This window comes from Bidens hawaiensis, unplaced genomic scaffold, assembly GCF_021521415.1.
Source record: "Bidens hawaiensis isolate Kalapana, Puna unplaced genomic scaffold, B.hawaiensis_p1.1 tig00055022_1, whole genome shotgun sequence".
NCBI lineage: Eukaryota > Viridiplantae > Streptophyta > Magnoliopsida > Asterales > Asteraceae > Bidens > Bidens hawaiensis.
In genome coordinates this window covers 66,226-84,512 of record NW_027499932.1, presented here as the reverse complement: position 1 = coordinate 84,512, position 18,287 = coordinate 66,226, and the positions used below count along the sequence as shown (strand labels likewise).

Below are 18,287 nucleotides of genomic sequence, written 5' to 3'. Positions count from 1 at the left end.
ATGTGTAATAGATTTTGGTGGAAATTGGGATGACCATTTACCACTAATAGAATTCTCCTATAATAACAGTTGTCATACAAGTATTAATGTTGCCCCATTTGACGCCCTTTATGGACGAAGGTGCAGAACTCCAGTATGTTGGGCAGAAATAGGAAGAAAACAATTATCAGGTCCTGAAATCATACAAGAAAGTACTAATAAGATAAATCAAGTTAAGGAGAGATTAAAGACCGCACGAGACCGTCAGAAAAGTTACGCGGATCATCGAAGCAAACCATTGGAATTTCAAGTTGGATACAAAGTACTACTGAAAGTATCTCCGTGGAAAGGAGTAATCCGATTCGGTAAGAGAGGAAAGTTAAGTCCACGATTTGTTGGACCATTTCAAATTATCAAACGAGTTGGACCAGTAGCTTATCAGCTAGAATTACCAAAAGAGGAAATGTCAGGTATACATGATGTATTTCATGTAAGTAACTTAAGGAAATGTTTAGCTGATAAATCGCTAAAAGTACCCCTTCAAGATATAAAGGTAAATGAATAGTTGAAATTCGTTGAAAAACCATTGCAAATTGAAAATAGAAAGATCAAGAATCTCAAGCATAAAAGAATAGTTCTGGTCAAAGTGAAGTGGGATTCAAAACGTGGGCCATAATATACTTGGGAACTAGAATCCAAAATGAAAAGGAAGTACCCACACTTATTCAAAGTAAATCATGAGGACGAGATTCAAAATAAGGAGGGGAGACTATAACAAACCACAAAATATATTAAAGGAAAAAGTAAGGAAATGAAAGGAGAAAATTCCATCCTACATTGGTGGAGGAAGGAAAAGGAAAGTCTTCCACCATGGTATAAATAGGAGTGTAAGTTCTTCTCCCGCATCGCTAGATTATAAAACTAATAAGTTCTTTATAAGAAAGAAAACTCATATGTTAATGTTCTTATAAGACAAATCACACCCAGTGGTCCTAAGCGGAGGGTGCGAAGCACCCGTACGCGCACGTGCACAGGCACGGGCTCGGCCGAAGTGCGATAGGCGCAATGTGGCTCTTTGATGGCGCACTTTGAGAACGGGACGTTCATTCCTGCACCAAAAACTTTCTCTCTGAATTCTCACACACATTAAGAGTATAATAAAATACCAAGTATTGTAGCGATATCCTATCCGATCGAAAGAAACTAATATACACGAATCCAAAAGCTCTGCCTATTAAGGTAAGACATTGTGCCATCGTGTAAAGTTTCTACTCTCGTGATTATCGTTATGATTATTGGTTTTATACTAATCTAGATATACTACATTGTGTTTATCCTAGGTGTTTAATACCAAGAGGCATTTTCTTTAATTGTAAACTTGCAAGGTGAGACATTCGAGTTTTTGTACCACTCACATTTGCGTGAGACAACTATTTTTCCGACACTGTCATGATAATTTCAAAACCTATAAAACTCATGACAGATGGTCTAAATGTTTTCAAACATATTCATAAAGTATTTTAAATACATTATAGTGATTAAGTCTCTGTAGACATACGGGATGGTTACTACTGGTATTGTGGGGTTTTGTATACAAGGCTTGCCTACTGGGCTATTACACGTTAATTAATGGACAAGTGTTAGCCAATAAGTAATATGACCACAGTTATAGATACGGTCGAGTGACATGTACCTTTCGGTAATTTGTAAGCAGGCAGGTGTAAAAACATCTTAATGCTGTAACTGTAAAATGTGTCATTTAAAAATGAATGTACTCACCAGCATTTCTTGCTGATCAGATATTTTAAACATGATTCAGGTGACTTTTTAGAGACAAAGGAATGATGCATGCGGGCTTCCAGCTTAAATAAGTGTCTTGTCACCAGAATAAATAAACGTGTTTTGTAAATTAGGGTTTAACCCAATAAAACTTATGTTTGTATCAAAAGGGATTAAATTCCCGGTTTATCATAATAATAGTTATGGTGTTTTTATAACTCTGTTCATTTTTCCTAACTACGGTTTTGATGAAATATTCCGCTGCAAAATAAATTAATAAACACCGATACCACCACTCAATGTTCATGGCTTCCCTCCCAGTGTATAGGGGTTGGGGGTTGTGACAGTGTCCATGACTTGAAGCGGTTTGAAGGGCAGAAGGATCATTCGACGTGATCTCGACTTTATAAAGTGATCTAAAATCGTACGGTTCCAATGCTTCGATAGGCATCTTAACCTCAACAAGGGTTTTGTAGGCATTCTGACAAGAATGGAAAAGGCAATATCTTCAGGCACATGATTATACATGCCTGCAATTAAATTATAAGATTGCAAAGAGTAAATGCCAATTGAAAAGGGTATATTGATATTTTTAGAGAAAATTACGATTTGACTCCTTGGAAAATATCGGCGGGCTACCGTTGTACCACTAAAAACTAAATATCAGGTATTGTACCCTTGTTAAATTTTGGCGGGCTCAGTCTAAGCCATTCTGTCAGTTGCCCATCTGTTAACCTGTTAAAAAATGTTGAAATTACGTTTTTACCCCTATGCCTTTAATTGAGTTTAAAAATAATCATCCAAAACCATGTAAATGCCGGGATTCGAACCCCGGACCTCCGGTTTAACATCTCACCAAAACTACCACTTGAACTAAGTTAGTGTTTGGTATAGTTATACAACATAATATATATTACCACTTTTATCACTTCATCTTCCCCAATTATAATTAGGGTTCCCTAAATTTTAATTATCACTACAAACAATTATTGTTATTATTGTTGGGTGACGAAGATGGGAAATGAGATGAATATGATAATGATGATTGTGTTGTTGTTAATGTTATTATTAGTGTTGTTAATATTATTATTATTGTTATTAATTATCACTGCAAACAATTTCTGAAATGTCTTTTGTGACAGGTGGTTGGGTTAGGGTTTGGTTGGGTTTTTTGAAGTGGAGGCGGCGGGAGGTGAGGCAGATGGAGAGTTTGAATAATAAGAAGACGATGATGGCGCCGACGAATATTCCGATGACCACCCATAAACGAAGGCCGAAGATGGATGTGGGTTTTGAGAGTTCAGTGTTCATGATAACATTAGAGAAGGTGATAACGGATAGCATATGTGAGTGAGTTAACTCAGTGAGTGAGTGGATGAGTGGTTGCCGGATATGAGTTACGGCGAGTTTGTGTGCGTGTGTAAGAGAGAGAAAGAGTAAGTGGTGGTGGCGTGTCAGACGCTTATGATAGGTGAATGTGGATTTGGTTGTGTTTATAGAGGAGTTGTTGTTAAGGCTGGAGGTGATGAGTATTTGGATGTTGCTATTAAGCAATTGGATCGTAATGGCTTCCAGGCATTAACTTACTTTTCCCCTTTGTTTATTATTATTATTATTATTATTATTATTAGATTACCATAATGCCCTTGCCATCTAACGATCAAAGCTTGTTCAACTAACGGAAGGAGCAGAAAAAGCGCACCGGAGATATATAAGGACACAACAAGCGCAAATTAGTTGTCAGTGGTCTAATGGTTGCCCGCCGATATTTTCTAGGGAGTCAAATCGTAATTTTCTCATATTTTTAATATATATGTGAGTTTGCATTATAGTTATTAATTTAGGTTAATAATTTAGGTTAATCTTTAAATACATAATAATTAATTTATTAAGTTATTAACTTACGTTAAGTCCCTATATTACAACGCTATTGAAAAGGAAAATATTAAATAGTTAATAATAAAGGTTTAAAAACTGTAAAGTGATATTTTGAAATAAAAATATGATTAAAATAACATATAAGTTATTATATTTAAGTTAATGTATTTAAATGGTGAAATAAGATAAACAGGAAAATATATTTTGGGCCAAAACCGCAATTTGTGATTTCTTTTTCAAATAAAATATTCTTCCTAAATTCTACATAGATATCCAAAACTATTTTATTTATAATTTGAGTATTAACTTCGCATAACATATTAATTGTATTTTTTAAATTATATATATTTTAAGTTAGATTTATAAATGAAGGAAGAGATCAATAATTAGATTCTTCAATATATATAGCTTGACATATATGTCCATGCTTCTAATTCTCTTTGAAACCTTATAATTCAATGGCGTGTCTACCTGAAGACAATGTCTTTAACATTCTTGTTCGATTGCAAGCAAAGCCCTTGGTGAGATTTAGATGTTTATCAAAGCATTGGAACCGTTTGATTTCTGACTACTTTATGAAGTCGAGATCACGCCAAATGATCCTTTTACCCTTCAAATCTCTTCTAGCCATACGCCACACCGTCCCTTGGGATAAAACTGTTAATTCGGTTTCGACATCAAGGATTCCTTCTCCTTTTAGATACCTAGGACGTGAAGATCATGTCCAAGTCGTTGGAACATTCGACGAGATAGTGGTTATGTTTCGTAAAGATATATTGATGTTGTTCAATCCATTAACCAGATCGTTCAAGATTGTTCCTCATCCACTTTTGGACTCTTCTATAGAGTTGACACCTACAGATTATGTTATGGTGCAACTCTAGACGATTTAAAGATTGTTAAACTAAGATGTAGGGCCAGTTATCCGTATCGAGTTTCATGTGATGTCTTCAGCCTTATAAAAGGTTTATGGAGCACAAAATCTATCAAGTTGGAAGAGAGGTATATAGTTGATCCTTTGTTGAAAGAGAGGTTTGGCACATTTGCAAATGGATATTTGTATTGGATTGCATTAAAGGAACCAGACGATATGCATGTTACAATCGCTCTGGATGTTAAGGATATGGTACTTTTCGAGATACTATTACCATGTAAATATAGCTCGAGAGATAGTTTGTGACATTAAGCGGGCGTCTTCACTTTTTCCATAAATCCTATATGACATGAGTTATGGGTAATGAACGAAGATGGTATGGAAAAATCATGGTCGAAATTATTGACATCAAATATTACTCTCTCGAAATTGAGGATCCTTTTCTCCAATAAAGATGCCGGAAAGATTGTTATGCTTGATTACAAGGATGAAAGGCAAATTAAAATCTACGACATGTTTAGAGAATCATATGATGCATACTATCTTCGCTGGATTGTTGGCAGCCTACAGGGATCACAAGCCATGGAATATGTGGAGAGTTTGATCTCACCATCTTATCTATATTCAACTTGGTATAGTTGATATCATGTTTTTATTAGTTGGTTTACGGCATTTTAATTTACTATGTTCTGGTTATTAATATCATATACATTATTTTCCCACACAGAAACATCAATTTTTAGTGATCCACGTTTAAATGGTATTGGAGTTGTATTGTAATTCATAAGTCTTGGTTTATACAATTGTTTTAATTGTTATCATAGGAAACCTTGTTTTTATATGAGACAATAGGCGGTACCAATATTTGGACACAAAAATGGTAGATAGTGCAAAATATCTTATAGAAATAAGTTGGTTCATAAGTCTTTGGTGTTATGAAAGAATTTACACTAGTAATACATCCCGCGTGTCGTGGCAGAAACTATTGTTAGCTTATACAATATAGACATGCACAAATTGGGTATTTTTTAAACCCGCGGCCTGGTAGGAACCGGGAATTTTGAAACGGGGTACAAACGGGAACTGGTTCTTGTTAGGAACTGGGTAGGAACCGGACCCAACCAACCCGATTGGAAAATGTAAGAACCCGGTAGGGTAGGAACCGGGTACGGGTTATGCCCGAAAACCGGGTACACCGGGTTTTCCTTATTGACCATTGGGAACCGGTTCCAACGGCTATATAGCCATTTTTGTACCGTTGGAACCGGTTTTTGAATAGTTAAAACATACACACATAGTATAAATAGCTAGATAAAGCTTAGGACTTGATAACCACTTCTCTTACTCTAAAACACACTTTAAATCACAATATCAATTAAACCAGCAAGCAATGGCAACCAACGATGACGTAGAATAAATATCCTACAATGCAAAGAGAAAATTTGGTAGGTATTAAATAGTATAGGGGGTTATGCGTTGCTAGGAAGTAGGAGGGTATAGATGTAAATAATCATTGTAATCGAGTTCGTTAAATATACGAACTGGAATATGGAATACGCAACTATTGATTTGAGAGATTATCTCCTTCTTCTCTTGTGTTCTTCTTCCTCTACAATTCTTTAGCTCGATTACCATTTTGTATCATAACAAAATTTATAAAATTGATGACTACCCATAGCTTTATATGTCTCCTTATTTCTCATTAAAACACAATGCCAAACAACTTCAATCGTTCTTTATCAACCAAAAATCACTTTTACGTTATATTATCAAATTAAGAAATATGGTAACAATGTATTAATTAAAGTGCTATCATATATGACATAAATCAAATCTGTTCTAAAAAGCTCTTAGATGTTATGGATGAAGCCAACTTTGTCCATCAATATAAGCGATACCCATATACGGAGTTGCTTCTGCTACGGTTAAATTTTTTGCATACTTGATTGTCCAATGTGATCCAGGGCCCGAACACGCATGTTGTCCAAAGAATACTTTCCTGAAAACATTTATATGTTAGACACAAATATATGTTAATAACAATGATTAACATATGATTATATATACGAAAATCACAATATCATGTAGAAAAACTAAAACAGCCTTAACTGGTCCCTAGAGGCGTCATTCATGTCGTTCCAGCCTTCAGGAGCGATAATAGCAGGCAAGAACATATTTATGAACACGGTAGTCGCATAATTACCCCAAGCCCTCCCAAGCCAAATATTACCCTTTCCAACAACTTTACAATTCACGAAAGAAAACCCGGTCTTTTCCTGCAACGAGCCACGTTTTTGGGCTGTTATCGCTCCATTGATCCCAGGCCCGGTTGCAATGGAGTTCAACGTACAATCCTAAAATGAAGTAATAAGAAAAATGGTTAAAAAAAACGTCAGAAAATAAAGCGTTGGGTCGATGAAAATCCATTGTTGTATAGAATAATGTACGGTGAATTACCTAATAGAGTGATCTACCATTTCCAAATATAAAATCTATTGCTCCTTCAATGTAACAATTTTTGAAATAATGTCTTCCTGATTCATCAAGAAGAGTATCTTGATATCCATAAAATCCACAACTATAAAAAGCCGCTTGATCACCACTGATTCTCAATGCAACCGCTTGTTCTCCATCTTTATGTGAGATTTGAGGAGGCGCCGTGTTCTTTATCATTCCATAACAACACAAGCTTTTTAGTAATCTTGCGTAAAAATAATAATAATAATAAAAAAACTCTTGTCATGTTGCATAACAATGATTTACTTGCAATATAACTAGTTACCTTAAAGCTGATGTCGTGAGCGATAAACTTTGGCGCAAAAACACCAACCGAGTAGCTATTGTAAGTTCCCTTAGAATTAGCCGCGGTGTCACCCCAAACAATGAATGTATTGGTATAACCTTGGCCTTGAATTATCAAGTTGGATTTAGTATTTGCCACCATTACTTTCTCCCTACCAAAATAATAAAACATTTTTCGATTAATTAACTTTACACATTTAATTAGCACAAATTATGGATTCCCAAACATATTTACTTACTTATATGTGCCTGAATCAACTATAATAAGTGTTGGTTTTGGTGCATTATCAGGAACAGCATCCACCGCCTTTTGAAGACTATTGAACTTGCCACAACCCTTTTGATCGACTGTTAAAGTAAGTCCCACCCCATATTTTGCTATAAGTGGAGATTTCCACTTCGTTTCGTCGCATGCAAGAAACCTATAACGACGGGTGAAAGTTTGGTTTTCGAACTTCGTATTGTTTGGATCTTTTGTGTAGAAAGAAATAAAGATTGAAAGGAGAGCAATTGCGACTGCAGAGAGCCAAAACAATGTGTCACTTTTAGTGTTCATGTTTTCAGACCAAAGGATTAATGTGATTGAAACTTGCATGGGTTGTATTGTTATATATACGTAAGAATAATAAAGCTTGGTAATAGAGATTAACTTTAAAAATGATATAATTATCACTTAAATTATATTTATCTCAACTCATGTTATGATTATCTGAATTTTATGTATATACAAGATATATATAGTACTATTTGATTAGTTGTTGTATTTATCATCTATTACGTGATTATAATATGTGGTCTTGTTTTATTTACCTTGTAAAGATTGTATCTTCTATGGATATAAAATTTTATTTTATAAGTTTTATTAGTATTTATCTTTATTGTAAGAGTATCTATGTTAACAATATGGATCTGAATCATCCGGACATATTAATAAGGTAACTAAAAGTATGATAAGTTTATTAATAACTAATAAGGTAAACAAAAGAATGATACGTTTGAGATAAATCAAAGAATATTATTGGCCAACTAAATAACGAATAAGGCAAGTTTTTTATAATTTTCTTTTTTCAATTCTTATTGAAGAAAGAATACTTTAACTTATATTTAAAAATATTTTAATAAAATCGATTTTTTTAATAGCACGACGTATATTTAATTTGTTTCACATGTGAACTTAAGTACGTAATAGAAAAAACAAATCTCGGTACAAATTGACTAAAACTATTAGAATATAGTAACTTTGCAATTTAAACTATAGGGCAAATGGATATGCGATTAACTTTACTTCGAATCGTTGTATGTAGAAGTGCATGACCTACATTCAAGATGTCACATACGCAACCCACGTTGAAGATGCCGCCAAAGAGTTGACTTTACGTGTTTCGAATTTCATGTACAAACCCTGTAAAACCCGTAAACATTTAGTTTATAGGTAGGACAAACAATAAGGTTAACGTAGTACCTTGTAACAATTTAAAAAAAATTATATCATTATTACTGAAAGAATATAATTCTTGTTGGGTTGACCCGACCCAACCCGACCCGTTCCAATCAATACATATTATACAATATTGCAAGTGCAACAATTGCTCCACATAGCAAACTGTTCATCTACACATTTTCGTGGGCCACCACTTAAAGGAATAAACTTACATTGAAGACTTTTTCCGGTCAACAAACTCACTTTCAAATTCAAAAATGATGTAAGCCTTAGCCACTAAAGTTATCATATCGCCAGAAATGACTATTGTCATTCCATCTATTGAGCATTTATAGTTTGTTTTTTCGGTTTATGACTAATAGAGACCGTAATAGAACAACCAAATCATGCTTGATTAAAGATGATTATGGATGGGATTTGTTTGATTCTATTATTTTTTTCAATTGTTTTGTCGGGTTATGATATTTTAATTATCTGGTTATTTACGTTACGAGCAAAGAATTATATGTTGTTTTAATTTTTGCGTTGTGGTTTTCAAAAAAAATATTTTTTTTCTTGCACCCCCTCAATGCCAACTTACTCATACTTCCTTCATCATTCAGCATCATCCCCAACCCGTAACATGGATCATTTTTTTCATTCCCCTCGTTATCCGCTATTAATATTATCTATAAAGAATTGAAAAAAAAACTCCGGTCCATCATTGAAATGAGCCATATGACCTGGTCGGTAGGCTCATTTCACACGTGGAATGAGAATGAGGAAGGTGATGTTCAAATGGTCTCCTTGAATGACCAAAAGGTCAGTGGTGGATCTAGAACCAAATGTCAGAGGTAACGTATAAAAAAACATTTTTAACCATATTTCATACAATGTAAACCAAACAAAAATAGAAACACGATGATAAATAAATTTAAACACATGGTCTGCATATTCTCCATTCGGTTTTTAAAAGTTTGAAATCGAGCCATTACATCAACTTCTTTTACTTTATCAAGAGTTTCTCTTTCGATCACACAAATTATAGCATTGTTTAAATACCCATCACCCATTCGATTGCGCAAATCCGTCTTGATAAGCTTCATTTTAGAAAAACATCTCTTAACGGTTGCGGTTGCAACCGGTAAAACCAACGCTAGCTTCAATAAACGACAAACCAAAGGAAAAGTGGTGTGTTATCCAGTTTCCACCATTACACGAGCAAGGTCACACATTCCACCCAATTTTGCAAATTTATCATCTTCATTTAAAGTGTGATAAAAGGTCCTAAGATCACCCGAAACACACCATCTTTCTTCATTACTAAAGTCATTCAGATACATATTAGAAAATGCCACTATCTTCGATATGTTAAACTTAGAAAATGAATCACAAGGATTTAAACCAGACATATATCTATCAAAATAGTTGAGACATCACTAAATCTAATTCCAGCTTCTTGAATTTGCATATCCAAAATGGTGTTAAAAACTTCAACCTCAAAATGATGTTGATTAGTAATGATATTCTTTCGGTTTCTTTGATTACCATAACATTCCGTCATATCTAACATCTTAATATTGTTTTTTCACAAAAGGATGTCACTCTAGCCAAGATCTTGTCAAACCCGTTTTGTCTTAGTCAATGCTTGGTTTTTAGCTTATCTGTAACATCCCGAAATTTATATAAATAATATTTAATATATTATTTACTTCGGAAGAATAAATTGATATAGTGGATGGATAATAATATAATTCCCGTTTCCAGTATCGGCTAATAAAATAAATTATTATGAGTTAGGCTTGTGTTGGGTTAGATAGATATGGGTTATGGACTTGGATTAAAAAAGAAAGAAGAAAGGACCATGGGCTTAAGCCCATGACCCATGATATATAAACCTTAATTAATCCATAATCCGTTCATTCCACTCATTCCATACACCACCCAAAACACACACTTAAGCTCTCTCTCATATTCCTCTCTTCTCTAACCGAAACCAAGAAGAAGAATCGATTCCCGACCCGAGGTAATGATAGTATGATATTGTATGGATCCAAACCTGCTAGATCTAGTTGCGAAACGATGAGCTGACATCCTAAACCGTTAAAATCACGAGATCCGGATGGAATCGGGTATAAAACGATCAAAATATGAGCTTAGGGGTCATCCTAGCTCAGATCTGGATCGAACAAGACAAAAAACGAGTGAGATCTCGCTTTTCCGGCGAGATCCCGTTTTTCCAGCGATGACGGCGCCGGGAAACGGCGTGCGAGGAATGTCGGAATGTCAGAGAATGTCTAACCTAACCCTAATTCGTTAACAAAAGATATACGGATTAGCAGCAGTTCGTTATGTCCTTCACTACTGAGAGATAACGAATGAACCCTCATTCGTTAGAAGGTTCATTCATTATAGAGGGTTATTCGTTATAAAGACCAGTTCATTATAAAGGCCTGTTCGTTATAAAGGCCAGTTCGTTATAAAGGCTAGTTCGTTATAAAGGCTTGTTCGTTATAAAGGCCAGTTCGTTATAAAGACAAGTTCGTTATAAAGACCAATTCGTTATAAGGGTCAACTCGTAATATGTTAAGAAGTAACGAATGAACCTCATTCGTTAACGAACTGGATAACAAATTAAATTTAAAAGAATGACCTAAAGGTCCCTGGACTTAGAAAAGAATGGATTAATTATAAAGAAGCCCTCAAACTTTATGAGTTAGCAAATATAATAATAAATTGGAATCCTAATACAGCTCGACCCCAACCAGGGGCTCTACCCCTTGGACCCTGAAAGGGGCTGCCACCCCTAGAACACCGCTTCCAAGGGAGCTGCCCCCGGACCCCCGTTCATTGAGGGTTATAATTAAACTAGAAACACGATATGGGTAGTGATAGTTAATTGATGCGTGTAATTGTTATACAGTTAGTCGTGCACAACTAAAGAAGGGATTAACCGTTAAAGGTTAACGTAACAGGATTCAGGTGAGTTTCTAGCCCATTTCCTTATTATGTTTTCGGGGTTGTGTGCATACTCGATGTGAAGAGCGAATACACTTACCTTAAGTGGTAAGTGTATGCTATAATGATATATGTGATAGTATGTATGAATGTTATGAAAGGATGTATGTCAGTGTGTGAACGATCTTCGGATATTGCACATATCGATAGGGAAATTAATGTTTGTCGGTGCGTGAACGATCTTTAGATATTGCACGCACCGCCAAGGAGAATGATTGCCAGGTGATTAGTAGTGTGTATGATTGTTCTGACGTGACTTGTTTATTATGTAAATGATGTAACGATAGGAAGTGTGTTGTAGGCAAGTCTAGTTAGAGTGTAGTAGAAGTGGTAAGGAGCTGGTAAGGGTGTAAGTGGCGTGAAGATAGTACGTGGTAGGGTTAGCCTATATTTGTCTTCGTTATCAAGTGGCACGACGATAGTACATGGGAGGGCAAGCCTCTACATGCCTTCATTTAATATGTGTCATAACGTATGTACATGGGAGGGCAAGCCTCAGTGTGCTTCCGTAATTAAGTGGCTAAGATGTAGGAGCAGTAAAGAGGTTAGCGGTAAGGTGAGCAGGTTATATGGACGACTATGTGTCTTCGGACGCGTATATAAATGCATGTAATGGTTGTATGGTAAGTTTCCTGATTAACTAGAACTCACTCAGCATAGCTGACTTTTAGTATGCATGCAGATAAATACGAATAAGGAGCTAGCATGAGGATGGCACATGGCATGGATTGAACGACTGGCATATGAAGATGGAAGAAATGATGTTTTAAATATGATGTTTTATGATATGTTCTAAAGACAAGTTTGAATGTTTTGTAATGAATGATTGAAGTTAACGTTTCCGCGAAGAAATTTAATTAACTCTGATATTTAGAACTGTGTTTATGAGTAAATCCAACAACAATGTAGGGCACCGGAACCGGGGCCTTACATTAACAGCTTAGATGCTTCTAACAAGTCTTGATTTTATTTTGAAGATGTTTTGATAGAGCATTTGTGAGGCCTAAAATATCATACAACAAGTGTATATATATTATTTTAAGTGTAACATATATTATTTTAAGGGTTAATGAGTTTTATTGGTTTCGGCTTTAGACCTTTGTTTAAGCTTTAGTTGGGTTGAATTTTGAATCGGTTGGGCTTAAAACGCATATGGGTAAAGCTATTTTTTTCTAGGGGTAACGAAACACGAAATTCGACCTAAAATAATTTTTTTTACACTACTGACGAGAAGTTGAGGGGTAGCGGAGGCTACCCCTCGTATTAAGGTACATCCGCCACTGTTGATGATTTTGATGTTAATTGGTGAATTATAAGTCATAAACATGTAATATTGATTATTTTGTTGTTAATTGGTGAATTATAAGTCAAAAACATGTTTGAGTTTGAGTTTTGATGGCAACAGTTTACTGACAGATTCGTTCTTGTTTATTGTGGTGGTTGTAACTCGATGAAAATTAATTGTATTTGATCAATTCTTGATTCTAGGATATAGTATTCTGAGTCTAGATTCCAGAAAGGTAAATTTTGTAAAATTTTTGGACGAGTTTTGAATAGTTTATATGATTTTACAAAAACATAGGTTAAAGCTGATTCGGGTAGTTAGTATTATGGGCTTAGAAGAAAACGCAGTTGGTGTTTCACAATTTGAATAAATGAGTTAAAAGAACCATGAAACTATTGTTTGTTGCGCAATCTGCTGAACTGTTGGTACCTATCTGCAATGAATGGATTATTGTGACTTTTGTATGCATGAGAAAAACATAGTAAAACTTGTTTGAGAAACACAATTCATATATTCTACTGTGGTAAATTCTGTAGAATTTATTTATAAGGTTTTCTTTGTGAATAAAATCCTTTTGCACGTGTTATAATCTGTCTTGTAAACTGCTTGATCAAAATTTGAATTTTATGACAATTGCTTGATGGTTTGATCACGATGTGACATAGGATGCATGTTAGAACAACCTAAAACTATCGACATTATTTGAAATCACTAACAAGTCATCGGGTCAAGTTTGTGTTTGTGTGTGAGTCCATACATGGGTCTAAGAGTCATGTGTTGTTGAATACACTCTTATCAGTTAAACACTTGTACTATGTAACAGTTAGCGAGTCAAGTACATCCTTTGGGTTTTGAGAAAAGTCTATTACATGCGACACCGGGTGAGTTCATGCTTTTTCCTATTTGTTTACTGGAGAGAAAACACAATGCATTTTCCCTTACTTGTTTTATGGATTGAAAACACAAAACAATTTCCTTACTGGTTTTCTGGATTGAAAACCCAAAACATTGGCTTGTACTTGTTTTCTGGATTGAAAACACGAACATACCTACATACTAGTTTTCTAGACGAAAATGCAGCGACTTACTTTGGATTTATGTAGTTTCTTATATATCACAAGTGTATACTAGATGCCCTCATATCACTTAAAGTCCTTACAAACCTTGAACCTTTAAGATGTGATTGCGGGGAAATTTATGTAGTTTCTTATACATACCTTAAAGTCCTTACATACCTTGATAAACCCCACCTTCTAAAATACGACTGGAGGTCGGACGAGTGTAAATTGTCCTAACATACTTGCGCCAATATTTTGTGATAGACCTGGTAAGAAGGCATACAGACAATCAGCTTCGGTTCAAACGTCTAGTAACTTGTAAATGGGTTAGCTACCTTGGTATATTTGAAAAGTGCTAAATCTACTTATACATACACATATATTACTTATGCTACGTATATTGCATATACTATACATACTACTTTTTATACAACTTATGAACTCACCAACCTCGTGTTGACCCTTGAGTATTTATACTTGCCCAGGTTTCTAGATGTGCTAAGGAGCAGGTTGCATTGCATATGTCAGGAGTCACAATTGTCGCATGAACTTTTATTTCATTTTTTTTACATAATTTGATGGGTTGTGCGTGTTTGAACACATGGTTTATTGTTTTTTTAAACCATTTACTTTAACACTTCCGCAACACTTTTAAATTTTTTGGTTTGGTTTTTGCTTTCTCATGTTTGAATGAGACTTAAATAGTGTAACAAATATTTTAGGTTGGTTGTTTGGTGTAACAAATGAGCTAGATCCTAGTATGTCACACGCCTCGCAGTAAAACTTTGTTAGTCTAAATTTGAGGGTGCGACATAATTATTATTACATTTTGTATGTTTAACTTTTCCTAGACAATAAACTCTTTGGTCTGGTTTCTTCCTTTCCCCACGGAGTCTTTGCCATTTAGTCTTTTATCTCTAGGACCTTAGCAACGTTCAAGAGACATGGGTGCCTTGAGCCTTTCACTTGGACAGTAGACTTGAGAAAAGATCCCGATGTGATCTTTCCTTGATTTCTTCCCTCTTCTTATCTATTTCTCTTGGGCTTTTCTAGGCTTTTCTTATTGAGTTTCCATCATGCCTCTTGACCTACTTCGCTATGGGCCGCCTCGGAAGCCTATATCCGAGGTAAGCTCTACAAGTCTCCCCAGTCCATTGTGCTTGTTATTTTTGATGAGTTGTAACATCCTGCTTTTGAACATAATAAAAGAAATTTAGTCATTTAATAACGTGTTTGTATCAGTTTAGATAAACAAACTATAAGTGGGTGTGCTTGGACATTAAAAGATGGAATACGGGATGGTAATGGGCATTAGGTCCATGGGCTTAAGGGAGTATAAATACCCTTTAAACCCTAATCCTTTCCTTTTTTATCCATATCTACCCCATAGCCTACACCTTCAAAAACACACACAAAACACCCTCCTATATCCCGAACCACGATTCGAAGGTGAGAATCCGAGCTTAATAGCGTCAGAGCATCGTAACGAGCCAAGACTAGATCGCGTGGTTAAACTGATTTGTTTAAAGGTACGTTTATAACAAAAACTTGTTCGTTTATGCTCGGTTTATTTGGTAATCCTAGATCTGTATGAATATGGTAAAAACAAATCAAACGCAACGATTCTCGTCAAAACTAACATCTGGTGGGTTAATTAACCGTAAGTTAAACCTCATGTATATATCAATCAAAAACACCTTTTAAACACGATGTTTGGATGATGGGTTGATTGGGGATTGTAGGCGCTGGGTATACGAGTAGATTGATACCAAATTTGTGTTATTTCGTCATGATTTGAAGGTCAATTGCAAAACTGATATTGGTTGACTGTTTGGTGTTCTTATCGATTTTGACTTTGACCCAGAGTCAATGATTTGGATAAGACCGATGCTCATTCATCATGATTGAACGAATCGCTGGACATTTGTTAGGCAATCATAACGAATGAGAATGCAGGCATAACGAATGAGCCCTCATTCATCCGACAGAAGTCAAGAATGACTTAATTCATTCGTCACCCATTCATTCGCCATAAGGAGGCAAAGAAAGGAGCCATTCGTTATAGGTACCTTCGCGTGCTCCTGTAATGAATGAACCTTACATTCGTCTCATTGAAAGCATGAATAGCCTTAGTCATTTGTTATACTCAGATCAGACCATTCGTCAAAGAGAATAGCGAATGATACTTAACCAGAATGACGTTTTCATAGAGAATGGTGCATAACTAGAAGCCATTCGTCATAACGAATGGGATAACAAATAAGATATTATTATCAATTCTAATAGATATTTAGTAAAGGCCTTTAATGAAAATAAAAATTTTCCAAGCTGACCTGCCAACTTAACCCCTGCCAAGGGCTCTGCCCTTGGACCCCGCTAGGGGTTGCCGCCCCTAGAACCCTGATGCCAGGGGGGCTGCCCCCGACCCCCGTTCGTTGAGGTTTATATTAAACTAGAAATACGATATGGGTAGTGATATTTAATTGATACGTTTAATTGTTTTACAGTTAGTTGTGCCCAGTTAAAGAAAGGAGTTACCATTAACTCTGAGAGGAACCGAGTACAGGTGAGTTTCTAGCCCCAATTACTTGTTATGTTTTCTCCACTGTGTGCATACTCGATGTGATTAGTTAATACACTTACGCTAAGTGGTAAGTGTATGCTTTATATGATTTATGTGATAGTGATTGAGAGTGTGAATGAATGCTTGTCGGTACATGAACGATCTTCGGATATTGCACGTATCGTCAGGAAAGGTGAGTTTTATATAAGATGCATGAAAGATACAGGAATATTTAAGAGTATGTATGAATGTATATAATAAAATGTATGTGTAAAGAAGTGAATGTATGGTTGTATGGAAAGAAGGGACCAGACCCTACCAATATCTAAGATAGAATGGACCAGACCCTAATAATATCTGAGACAGAAGAGACCAAACCCTACAAATATCTGAGAAATTAGGGACCAGACCCTAATAATATATGAGATGGTAAGGATAATTATGTATGTAGCATGAAAGTATGAAAGAATGTACGTATGAATAAATGTATGTACGAAAGAAAGGTAAACAAGTAAAGTATGTAATATGCATCTTCGGATGCATATATGAAAGTAAGTGTATGCATTGTATGTTGCCTGATTAACTAGAACTCACTCAGCGTAGCTGACTTTTAGTATGCACGCAGGTAAATAGACTGAGACAGTTGGCTTGAGGGGGACACATGGCAGGATCTGAAGAGGCTGGCATTTGAAGATTTGTCATGCTGATGTGATATTATATTTTATGTTATGTTTTAAAAGATAAGTTATGAATTTTTGTAATAAATGGTTGACCTTTATTTTTTTCTGTGAAAGTTTTAATTAACTATGATATTTAGAGCTGTGTTTATGAGTAAATTCAACGCCAATGTATGGTACCGGGAACAGGGCCTTATATGAGTATAACAGACTCACAACAAGTCTCTATTCTATCTCTCTCGTAGCCTCTTGTGTGATCTACCTTAACCTCCAATTGACTAAGTGGTTATGAGTATTTATTCTTTCATGTGGGAAGTTAGTGAGTACACATGAAAGATCTCTGATTTTTATATAGCTAGGGGGCTTCTTTGATACAAAAAGACTATCCATAGAAATATTGCATGCTAGTTCTTGACCTAGGTGCTTTCTATTGGGCCATTATTCTATTTGACTCAAGTCCCATCCCTTCCAGCTACATGGCTTGACACATGCGTTGTTCTAATTCCTTCACTCGGGTTGACAGTACCACTTGTTTAGAATGGTTGGACAAGTCCTTAATCCTTCCAGAACCTTTGATTTCATTTAGTTACTTTGGGAGGTCTTTTGGTTACTCTTTTTTGGGCTTCCTTTTTTAGCCACCTTTACTTTGAGCATGTGTTTGCTACCAGGCCTATTTCTCTTGTCACTCGAAGAGCCTATCTCAAAGGTAATCTCTTTAGGAGACAATTCTCATATTTGACTTTTCCCTTAACCTTGGTTTTCCACCCATTTATTTTATTCCTTGCTTTGTCTTTCTCCACTTAGGCTATGGTTGGGCCTGACCATCCTACCTAAGATCTTCCTTGAAGCCAAATTACTAAGTAGTCTCTTCAAGTTGAAGAGCCCAATTATGAGGTCATCTTTTCAAGTCTCCCCAGCCTATTATGCTCGTTATTTATGACAAATAAAATGGAC

At 35.5% G+C, this 18,287-nt stretch overlaps 1 pseudogene; it reads right to left on the bottom strand.

Annotated features, from left to right (window-relative positions):
• Positions 1–6,367: 6,367 nt before the first annotated feature.
• On the bottom strand, positions 6,368–7,868 carry LOC143600879 (putative pectinesterase 15; annotated as a pseudogene).
• Positions 7,869–18,287: the final 10,419 nt, after the last annotated feature.